At 49.2% G+C, this 11,733-nt stretch overlaps 1 long non-coding RNA gene across 1 annotated transcript; it reads left to right on the top strand.

Annotated features, from left to right (window-relative positions):
* Positions 1-8,009: 8,009 nt before the first annotated feature.
* Positions 8,010-11,533, top strand: LOC123132630 (uncharacterized). Its single transcript, XR_006464923.1, has 6 exons — positions 8,010-8,142; positions 8,374-8,443; positions 8,633-8,712; positions 10,475-10,572; positions 10,678-10,747; positions 11,069-11,533. It is a non-coding gene; the product is annotated as an uncharacterized lncRNA (long non-coding RNA).
* Positions 11,534-11,733: the final 200 nt, after the last annotated feature.

Genomic DNA, 11,733 nt, shown 5'->3' with positions numbered 1-11,733 from the left:
TTGGCTCCGTAGACCAGGAAGAACGGGGTCTCTCCAGTCGGCTTGGTCGCGGTTGTGCGGATGGACCACAACACGGAATGAAGCTCGTCGTACCAACCTCTGCCGCAGGCCTCCAGCTTCTTCTTGAACGTCCTGGTCTGGAGGCCCCTCAGGACCTCTGCGTTGGCTCGCTCGGCCTGGCCGTTGCTTCAGGGGTGCGTCACCGAAGCGTAGCATATCTGCGTTTCAAGGTTAGCACAATATGTTTTGAAGAGGTTACTGGTGAACCGTGAACCGTTGTCTGTGATGATGCGGTTCGGCACCCCGAGCCGGCTCACGATGCCCTTGATGAACTTGACCGCGGAACCCGCGGGGATGGTGCGGACGGCCTCTACTTCAGCCCACTTGGTGAACTTGTCCACGACGACGTAGAGGTAGCGGTAGCCCCCTGGCGCCCGAGGAAACGGGCCCAGGATGTCCAGCCCCCAGACTGCGAATGGCCACGAAAGGGGTATAGTCTGCAGGCCTCCTGCCGGCTGATGGATTTGCTTGGCGTGGAACTGGCAGGCCTCACAAGCTTTCACCAGTTCGACGACGTCATTGAGTGCGGTGGGCCAATAAAACCCACTGCGGAACGCCTGGCCTCTTGAGCCTCCATGATACCCCTCATGAGGCGCTGGTACGTGGCAGCCGCGTTCTGTAAGCCGTAAGGCATGCGAACGTAGCTGTGGGGTGGACCTTCGCAGCGACCCACTCGCGAGGGCCAGAGGCGCTCCAGAGAGGCGACTCGATTGAGTCCTGGTATGTCGATGCAGACGCGCAGCCCACCATCCTCGCCTGGATGGGGAGCCACAGCTGGTAACGGCGGCCGCCTTTCATGACTCTTGACTCCTGTAGCTCCTGAATGGCCTTGCTGACGAACTCCTGAGGGTCTGGCTCTTCTTGCCTTACTCCTTCCTGAGGAAAACGTGCTTCGAAACACGCCTCCATGTGGTGCCCAAGCGCCTCCCCCGTGACCTTAGCCAGGTCGGTGGCCCTCCGGAGGAGAGCCCCCGAGCCCTGCCTGAGGAGGGCGCCGGGCGCGCTTTCCTATGCGATGGAAGGAGGTTCCCCCTGGGCAGGCGCGGGCCCTGAGGGGCCTGCCTCCTGAGGGGCCGGGCCGGACGATGTCTTCTTCTTCTTGGGGGTGGTCTCGGGAAGCCTCCTGCTTCCGCGATCCGGGTCTTCCAGTGATGCGGCCTGAAAGGCTCGCTCCAGGGAACACACCGCGTCCTTATCTTCATAGGGCACCGTGATGACTCCGCCACTTCCTGGCATCTTGAGGACGTTGTAACCGTGGTGAGTTACGGCCATGAACTTGGCCAGCGCTGGGTACCCAAGGATGGCGTTGTACGGCAGGCGAATGTGAGCGACGTCGAAGTCGATGAGCTCGATGCGGTAGTTGTCGCGTGCCCTGAAGGTGACAGGGAGGCGGACCTGCCCAATCGGGACCGTGGAGCCGTCGGTGACTCCGGAGAAAGGCTTGGTTGGCTGAAGCTGGCTGTAGGGCACTTGGAGGTTGTTGAATGTTTCCACGGACAGGACGTTGAGCCCTGCCCCGCCATCGATGAGGGTCCTGGTGACCACCACGTTGCTGATGATTAGGGAACAAAGCATCGGGAGGACTCCGGCTGTAGCCGCACACTTGAGCTGATTTGCTGAGCTGAACGTGATGGCGCACGCCGACCACCTGAGAGGGCGCGTGGCTTCGAGCTTGGGGAGGACTGCATTCACTTCACGGGCGAACTGCTTGAAGATGCGTTGAGAGGCTGGGGCTTGAGCCCCGCCCAGGATGTATGCGATCGCGCGCGGCTCCTGGAAGCCCCCAGCCCCCTCGTCCTGATGGCGGTCCTCGTTTCTCCTTAGCTGCGGCGGCAGCGGAGGGAGGCCTACGTTGCCTTGCGGGCGATCCTCACGAGGCTGATCCCTCTAGTCTCCCTCGCGAGGCGGGTCTTGCCAGCAATCCTCGCGAGGTTGTCGCGCCACCCTTGGCGCGGGCCGTGGTCTTCCCAGCGTCCTGCGTTCCTTCCTCCTTGACCGTAGCCCCGGTCACCGCAGTCGGGACGACGACCGATCCTTCCTTCTCGCACGGCTCGGAGCTCTTGACATTCGTTGGTGTTGTGGGTATGGAGGTCGTGGTACACACAGTACCGACTGCCCTTGGAAGATTTGGGCTGATCTCTGCCCCGCTTGGTGTCTGGTTCTGCCGCGAGCACGGCAGCCCCCTTGCGCTTCACATCCTTGGCCTTGGGCTTCTTCTCTTCTGGGTCTGCGGCAGGCAGCTCGAGGAGGGAGAGACGCCCTTCCTCAGCCCTGGCGCACTTGGTTGCCAAGTTGAACAACTCCAAGGAAGTGCACAAGTCTTCATGCATCGCCGGCTCCTCCTTCATCTTGACATCGCGCACGCCGTCGGAGAAGGCTGAGATGATGGCCTCCTCGGTCACCTTGGGAATCTTGAGGCGTGCGTTGTTGAAGAGCTGGATGTACTTATGCAGGGTCTCTCCGGGTTGTTGCTTGATGCGGCGCATGTCGCTCACGGCGGGTGGCCGGTCGCGAGTACCTTGGAAGTTGGCGATGAAGCGGGTGCGCATCTCGTCCCAGGAGGAGATCGTGCCTGGAGCCAGGTTCAGGAGCCAGGTGCGGGCCCCGTCCTTGAGCGCCATGGGAAACCAGTTCGCCATGACCTTCTCGTCTCCGTTGGCAGCTTCGATGCCCAGCTCATAGAGCTGGAGGAACTCCGCAGGGCCGGCCGTGCCGTCGTAACGAGGAGGCAGGTCTGGCTTGAACTTGTCGGGCCACGCGACGCTGCGTAGCTCAGTGGTGAAGGCACGACAGCCTGCTGTGGCCACGGGAGGCCTTGGGTGGCGGAGAGCTTGGTGTTGCATGTCCCCACGTGCTGCAGCTGGGAGCAGCGCGGGGTCTTGACGTGCGAGAGCAGGAGCATGGTCGCGACGAGCTGGAGCAGGGAGCGCCCGGGCAGCTTCTTGCGGGCGAGGGACTTCTTGGCAGCTCTGCTCTTGCCGCGCTGGCACCTGACGGAGCGGGTTCCGCCCAGAGGCCACGCGCCTTGGAGCCACGGCGCCTTCTTGAGGAGGAGGCGGCTAGGGCGCCCCCGGAGCTTCGTCGCCCGCGCGGGGCGGGGTGCGGTGCAGCGGAACGGATGGCGCAGGAGATCCCCCTGCGGCGCGGACGAGCTCGGTGACGCGGTCGAGCCATTCTTCGTAGACGTCGTCGACGGGACGGTAGCTCAGGAGCTCGTTTGCCGCGATGACGCAGCTCGAGCCTCCATGGATGCGCGGAGCGCGTGGGACGAAGAACCAGCTGGGGTGAGCGAGGGAGTAGCGGTGCGGCCGTCTTGCTACACGGACGGATGCTGAGACGACGCTTGCTGCTCGTCCCCCGCCGGGCCAGTGGCGGCGTTGACGGCAGGTGACGGGGAACAGCGAGGACGCCCGCCGACAGGAGCCATCTGGGCGACGCGGGAAGCGAGAGCGGCCCGGCGCTCGGCGCGGGCCCGATGAGCGTCAGACATGGACGCGATGGTCGGAGGAGAACGGGGTGGTGGAAGACGAATTCCGGCGCACCCCTACCTAGCGCGCCAAATGTCGGATTTCGGGTTCCGGCAGACCCTTGAGGTTCGAACACTGGGGTGCGCGTGGAGATTTCGCCTCCTACCTACCTGCACCTCTCCGCCTCGCTAAGATCTAAGCTATGGAAAAAACAGCACCAGAGACACAGGGTTTATACTGGTTCGGGCCACCGTTGTGGTGTAATACCCTACTCCAGTGTGTGGTGTGGTGGATTGCCTCTTGGGCTGATGATGATTAGCAATACAAGAAAGAACAGCCTCGCGAGGGTCTGTTCTTGGCTGAGGGGATGAACTGCTAGGAGGAGTTCAGTCACCATTCTCTCTCTCTCTCTTCTTGATTCTTTTTTCGATTTTCCTCCGATTTCGCTCCTAGCTAGTTTCTCTCTTGGCTTCTAGATTCTCCCTTCTTGATTCCGATCTCTCTACCCTGGGGGTGGCTAGTCCTATTTATAGGCAAAGGCCCTTGGCCTCTTCCCAAAATAGCGGGAAGGGCGCCGACAATTGGCCATTTTGAAGGGGAACATCTGGTACATTTATCCTAACTAAAGTTGGTCCTCGCCTACCAAAGGCTCTGGTGGTGACGCTGGCTTGGGCTCCACAATGACTTCCTCCCTGCCGTTGGACTGGTCTTGGTCTCGTTGCACCGAAACGGGTGCCTTTGCTTGATGCTCTAGTCTGCGCTTGCTCCCTTTGCACCAAAGAGGAAAGGAGGACACTGCGCGGGCTGGCGCCCGCCTGGCACCCTTGGTCGTCATGGCTTGCGTCACGGGCACCTCGTGAGGTACCCCTCCTTGATCTCTCCGCCTCCTCGCGAGCCAGCCTGATGAGGCCGTGCCTGAGGAAGCTCCGTGTCGTCCGCCCCGCGAGGCTTGGCCCCTCGCGAGGGTCTTGGGTCTGTGTTGGTGAAGACGGGCCGTGCTGGGCCCCCTTTTGAGCCATGCCGCAGGCCGCAGGCAGGCAAGTCTGGGGACCCCCGTTCCCAGAATGCCGACACCACTAAGACGAAGCGCTCAAACCAGGCACGTGGGGTTTGCTTAGGGCCATATAGACAGCGACGAAGACGACAAACCATGCCATTAGGAAGAGAACCTAGGTGGTGGCTACTTGTAGGCATTCTTGACATCTGGTTGAGAGATAGAATAGCAGCGAATAGAAGCCACATTGAGAAGTGTGCGAAGAGTGGTCACGTGGGCCATATATATAGGAGCAAATGTCTCTTCGTAGTCATGACCATGTTCTCACCACTAAAGGAGCTTTGTAATGCTCAAGAGTATCATCAGTTTTAAGCTTGTAGACCCACTTACAAGTGATGAGATGAGCAGATGGAGGGAAGGGAAATGAGATTCCACATTCCGATTCAGGCAAGAGCATCAATCTTCGATGCCATCACATGCATCCATTTGGGATGAACAACCTCATGGCAAGAAGTCGTCTCGGGAAGAGATGCGCAGTAACCATATCGGTCAATAGGTAGAAGAAGGCGAGTTCGAAAGCCATAAGTAGGCTAAGCTGGAGGCGGTGCGTTGCCAACGAAAGAAGATATAATAGTCGAGGGAGATGGCTTATCAGAAGAATCCACAACATGCGGACCATGAGTGTAGTGAGTCGAGTTACATGAGCAAAAGAAGAAACATATAAAAAGTCAAAGTGAGTCATAACATTCCCACCAAGTGATGGGTCGAACACGAGGAAGAGAAACAATATCTGATGAGGAAAAAAACCGTATGTCAGATTTGTTTGACTACTTCTAGATGCTTCCACTCTAGTGTAGTATTTCTTTTGTTTTCTTTTCTACCCTACCTATTGTTTTCTAGAGTCTTCTAGTTGTGAGTAGCTATGAGTAGAATGGTGAAACTTACATAATGTTTTCTAGAGTATTCCAGCTATAAGTAGAAGTATGTGAAGGCTTCCCGTAGCCCTATAAATAGAGGTCCTCACCTACTTTGTACCAGACTATGTACCCACTACCTGTAATAGAACTTGTTGTTCTTATCTAAGATCTTGGAGTAGATCTTGTGCCCTAGGAGTTCTGGACTGAACTCTTGCTGCCCTATCGGCCTACATCCGCCTCTAGAGCGATATCTAGCACAGCACGTTGAAGCTGTTCCTTCAACACTTGTGTTGTACACATTATAGCAGCAAGGTGGAGTTGCTCCTCCACAATCTTTGTGCTGCTTTAGGTGGCATCAGAGCCTCGTTGACCCATACTATAGTTCTTGTTGTTCTCTTTGAGAGCAAGCTGCAGCAAGTAATGGAGCAATTGGAGAAGAGGATGGATGCTGCAGAACAACAAATCAAAGAGCTGCGTGAAGATCTTAATCGGAGACTTGACCAGCTGGTTGAGATGATAAGAAAGGGTGTTCCCCCTGCTACCAATGAAGGAGATTCATCTAAAGAAGAAGATGTCCATCAAAGGAGAGGTAATCTTGGAGCAAGACCGCCACAATAACATGCTATTCAACGTGCTTCAAGAAGGCCAATTTATGTTGGAACTTCTGAAGGTGAAGAATATGATGAAGCGGAAGCCCTTGAAGAAGCCGATCTCTATGCATATCGGAGAGTACCCAACCCTACATATGCAAGGGATACATACAAGGTGAAAGCTGAGATCCCAACTTTTAATGGAAATGTTGATATTGAAGGGTGCCTAGATTGGTTCTATGAAGTGGAGACTTTCTTTGAGGTCATGGAGGTTCCGGAAGATCATAGAGTCCCTTTGGTCGCATACAAGCTGAAAGGAGGAGTTGGTGCATGGTGGCATCGCGTTCAAGAAGAGCGCAGGCTGAGAGGAGAACCTCGTGTGAGAACTTGGCGGCAAATGAAAAGTCTCTTGAAAGGGAGATTTTTGCCTGCTGATTATGACCAGATCCTATTTATCCAATTTCAAAATTGTGCTCAAGGAAATAGGACTGTTTTAGATTATACGGAGGAGTTTCTAAGGCTACAAGTGATGTGCAACCTTGCTGAAACTGAAGATCAACAAGTTGCAAGGTACATCAATGGTCTCAATGACCGAACATACAAAGGATGAAAGGGGTGCTAGGCAGGACCGCTGCGTCCACGTAGCACTATGAATAGTGCTGGCGAGCGAGTGGGCAGCGAGAGAAAACAAAAAGAGGAAAAACGAGCGAGCAGCAAGAGAAAAGCAGCCAGAAGAAAAGACCTAGCCTGCGTCACTCCCCGCAACCCCCTCCGCCGCCTCCTCTCCTACCGTCGCCGTCTCGGCCTCGTCGTCTCCACTGGGCCGCCTCCTCCTCTCCACTTCTCTCCCCCACCGCATGGCCGCCCTCGCCGCTGCCACTCATCTTGTTTCCCCGCAGCTCCTGCAGGACGACGCTTTCTCATCCTCCATCAGCCGCTGTTGTGCGCACTAGTTCTCGATTCAACTACACATAGGAGTTTTTGGTGCTCTGGTGTTTTTGGTGCAAATTGATCAGGGAGGGCATAGGAGTTTGTCAAGTTTGCCATGTATGCTGAATATAATTTTCTTAAATTGCTTATATGATTGTGATCCCAGTAGGTCAAGATTACATATGTGTAGTTGAATCCAGATTTGCTAAGCTTGGGAGAGAGTATAGCTATTTTCATGCAGTACATCCTTTAATTCTCGATACATTTCAGTATTCAAATTTTTCATTAGCCATACAAAATAGTCATCTTGCTTCAGATTCAAGTGACCAGGTCGGCGTCGGCCTGCCCATAGCGCATCCACTACATCCCCCTCTGTTTCACTCCTACCACCGCTCGAGGCCATGGCCATGATGCCGCCAGTGGAGTATTATTTTTCTGCGTTTTCTCCATGTGGATCTAACCTTACATCTCCTGGCCAACCTTTTGATGAAGAAAACATTTACAACTCTGTTGTGGCTTGTGATTTACTTATCTTACTCTTTTCATTATTTGTTGTTTTTACAGGCTGTAATTGTGCCTGATTGACTAGGTAATTCCCAGCGAACTGAAGCAGCTAAGCTTCCAGGCATGTGTACTGTAAACGGAACCAAGTTCTGCATATATTGTATTTACCGAAAATGTTTTTGTCCTGTATGGTCCTAACAAATTTGAGGTGATAAATTCTAAACACTAAAAGAATTAGCTTTCTAGGACCAATTTTCTTGTATGACCTTGCAGTGCTGTATTGATTTTCTTGTACTTGCATGGTAGGACTAATAATCAGCACAGTACATTACTAATTCAACAGGACTATTAATCACCATGTAAGCCTACCCCAACTTGTTTGGGACTAAAGGCTTTGTTGTTGTTGTATTAGTCACTATGCAGTACTGTCCTGCAAGGGGACTTCAGAGGAAATCAATTTTTCTTGTATCACTATTCAGTATTGTACTGATTCAATAGGACTAATTTATTTGAACTAATGCCTTAGTATGCATGTTCATAATATGTGCAGATCACCACACGCAGACTATTCATTCCTTGCGAAACTGCAGATGCTAGCTACTATTTGAAGATGACATTGTTAAAAAATGCATAAGATGGGGATGGCATGGTGATGCTGCCGGTCAAGAAGTACCATCCCGGTGCGTACTCCTCCAGCCCATAATTTCAATTTTCTCTTGTTGAATGGCAAATTTATGCTTGGGTAGGATCGAATTCTGGCGTTTGGTGCATCTGCACTGAACTTATTGCTGGATTTGGTAGGGGGTGATATCATTTTGTTCACGAGTGAACCTGAATACTGATGTAGCTTCCCAGATTTCTCTACACTCCAGTCATTCAAATATTTTGTGATGCCTTAGTTCTATCTTCAGGAATAAATTTAAGATCAACACGGTGATTTGAGAATGCAAACAAGCACAGCAGGATGTTCCATGTCCATTGGTATATTTATCTCTCTCCTTTTAGATTCCCTGCTAAATGAAATTTCCAATGACGCTTGATTATGGTACATGCTAAAGAATTAGTGGTGGCATTTGGTTATTTGTACAGTACTTCTGAACACTAAAAGAATTAGCTTATTCAATTTCTTCCATTGTTGTGCCTGCCACTCTACGGTTCCCTTGGTTGCAGTTCTCTCCTTACCTGCCAATGTTTCCTCCTGCCTTGCCAGCCACGCGTACCCTCACCTTTGTTCATCAATTCGTGTGCAGGTATGGAACGGTGATGTTTTTTACGCCCATAGAGCCATTACCTCGTGCATGTGTATTTTGTGTGCCAGTTTACCAGTTAGTGAGTGATAATGTCTGTATGAATGTTTCATCATGTAGCAAGTGATCATCAATAGGCATCTCTTACTTTTGGATTGAAGTGCAGAGATTGCTAAAGAGTTAACTATGGAGTCATTTATGTATTCTTATGCCCCAATGCTTCATTAAGTATTCTTATTATGCAATATAAAATTATTTCTTACCGTCTTCTATTGTTTCCTCTGTTTTTCTCGGTTATTCAAAGAACACCCCATGTTACATGAATTCTAGACTACTTTTCTAGAGGTAGTTGTTAGAATGAGCTTCTTGAATAGGCCTGCTTAGCATATAATATTTCACACTCGCCAATTGTAAAATCTCACGCTTGCCGATTGTTAGAATCAGGTTCTTGAGTTTGCTTGCTTAACCGTGTCCCTGTGCAATTGCTCACCAACCTCACCAATTGTGAGTTTGTCCCACATAGTGGAGTTTCTGTGAGTTTTTGTAGTCTATAAATTCTTGGAAGTTCTCTTGTTGCTGCTATAATGTGGGTGTGTTCGGCTTCCTTCTTCTTTTAAGGTGAATCCTTGCTTTCAGGTTGGCCTATGAAATGATGTAGTTTCTGCAATTATAGTTAGGTTGCCAAGTTTCCTTCATGACTGCATTTAATGATGTAGTTTCTAGCCATGCTACTTTGTGCTTTAAGAACTAGGCTGACACCAAATCAGTAATCCTGGACTTCTGCTTTGTTGGCCGAAAGTTACTAATTTTGTTTTTCTTGTTATCTTTAGCCATTCCAAAACATTTATCTGATTTTGTAGAATAACAGACCATAGAATTATAGCTGGCCATATTTTTGAATGCGTGGACCTCACATAGATAACATGCTAATGCAGCTTGACGGGAGTCGTAAAACCAAAGGGTAAGAGATTGATTTATGTTTGTGGTGACTACCTCAAGTAAGGCAGAATAAGAATTTGATAGTGAAAGAATTTTTCACAACTCAGTTAAGAAGACTAAATTGCTGTTCTGCAATATTAAGTGCTTATTACATGAAGAGGACCCACTTGGCAATGCTTAAATCATTTTAATGCGCCTCTGTTTCTGATCTACAAAATAACAACTTCTACCTAGGCTTGTTATTTCTAATTCATTCCTTCTTCCTGCTTTCTTATTAGAATACAAACCACCATGACTCTGCCATCAATCATACACACCTTTTCTATATATGTTTTTCTTTTATCAAGATAGCAAGACCTGATTATTTTATTTTAGATCAACATTGATATTCTTGTTTGTCTGAAGCTAAAAGTGAATATGTTGTCCTTTAGCCTTCTTTAACCTTGGAAATAATCGATGATAGCTCTTGACATAAAACTATTTGGTCATATCTATTACCATTTGTCCATCATTATAATTGTTGATCTCCTATACACGCACAATTGTGCTCAGAAACTGAAGAAGCATGCCCAAAATATATCTGATTGAATTTTATGCATGTATTTGATTTATGTGGGTGCTCAAAACTAAAAAAGTGTGTCTCTATATGTCTAATCAAAAAATTCAGACAGTCAAATCAAACAAATTAGTAACTTGGCTATTTGTTTTCAGGAAGTAATAGTCAAAGAAGAGCCAGATACTACAAAAGATATCGATTGTAAATATATGTCTAAGTTTTAGTGTTATACGCGTTCTGGACACTAACTTTCGAACCCTTATTAATTAGCACATATGGACCAACTGCTTTGTCGCAAGCATCACAGGCCGCTAGACTATGAAGATGGCCTGCATACAACTGTTTCAGAGCAGCGTCGATCATCCCAGGTTCATGCTTCCTTTCCAACAACATTCACAGATACTTCTCATCCACCAATTATAGGTGCTACCAGTGCAAAATACGTACCTTATTAGTTTATTCTTTGATGATAGAGATCAACTGCAAAGCACCAAACAAAGCGTGCGTTAGGAAGTCATGCTCGCTCAAGAACCAACAACACGAGTAAGTACATTCTCATAAACATACTGAATACCATGCAACTGATATAAATTCATATAGGCCCTACCATATGACACATAGATGAATTCACAAACCATTGTGAATGGGGAAACAAAGTGACTGTACAAACCATAATGTTGAGAACCTACGCAAATTAATCAAAGGCAAGAAAACACCTGACTTTACTATGTCTGCCACATGAACAAAACATTTGTCACTCCTAGGAAAAGAATGGTATAAACTCACAGAAACTTTCATCTCTTTCATGTAATACTATCCCATTATAAATGGCGATCATATGATGATCTACCGATAATGTTTCAGGCTGGACCTACTCGTGTGGTCACCCGGTTTATCAACCATGTGGACAAGAGAGCTACTATCACTAAAAAATAGAGCAATTTCTTCGGTGAAGAAAAGATGAAGAAAGGCAGGGTCTATGCTTTAGTATTCAGATGCTCATTAACCAGGCTACATATGGCTGTCTACCCCATTTAGGCTAATCAGCACAAGCCTTTTAGAGCTCTTTGTTCATATAACTATCCCAATAGAACTTCCGCCTGTAATATTCTTTTGCCCTTCTGTTAGATGGCTTGCACCATCCATTGCCTCTGGCATGTACCATGCCTTTCAAAGACCAGTGAAGAACAACATTATGCTCCTCTATTGCATGGTGGCTTTTACTGCTGTCTATGTATATAACTTTTGCCAACCATGAAGAGTTGCTTAGATGATGAAGTTATTTTCAATACCGATGGCACATGCATTAATGATTATTCTACCTATGTTCATCAGTACTGTAAATAAGCTATTGTAAACGGAAACTACTTGTGTAGCTTGCTACTCATTGCCTTTTGCACCATGAGCACAATGGGTCTACCTATGTAACTTGCTGCTCATTTCATGCTTTTCTTAGAACGGCAATGTAACAACTTCATATGTTTTGTGCCTAAATATTCTAACGTTCATGGTTTGAAAACTTGGCTTGC

Source organism: Triticum aestivum, chromosome 6A (genome assembly GCF_018294505.1).
Source record: "Triticum aestivum cultivar Chinese Spring chromosome 6A, IWGSC CS RefSeq v2.1, whole genome shotgun sequence".
NCBI lineage: Eukaryota > Viridiplantae > Streptophyta > Magnoliopsida > Poales > Poaceae > Triticum > Triticum aestivum.
The sequence above is the reverse complement of the archived record's forward strand: the minus strand, read 5'-3'. Positions and strand labels throughout refer to the sequence as shown.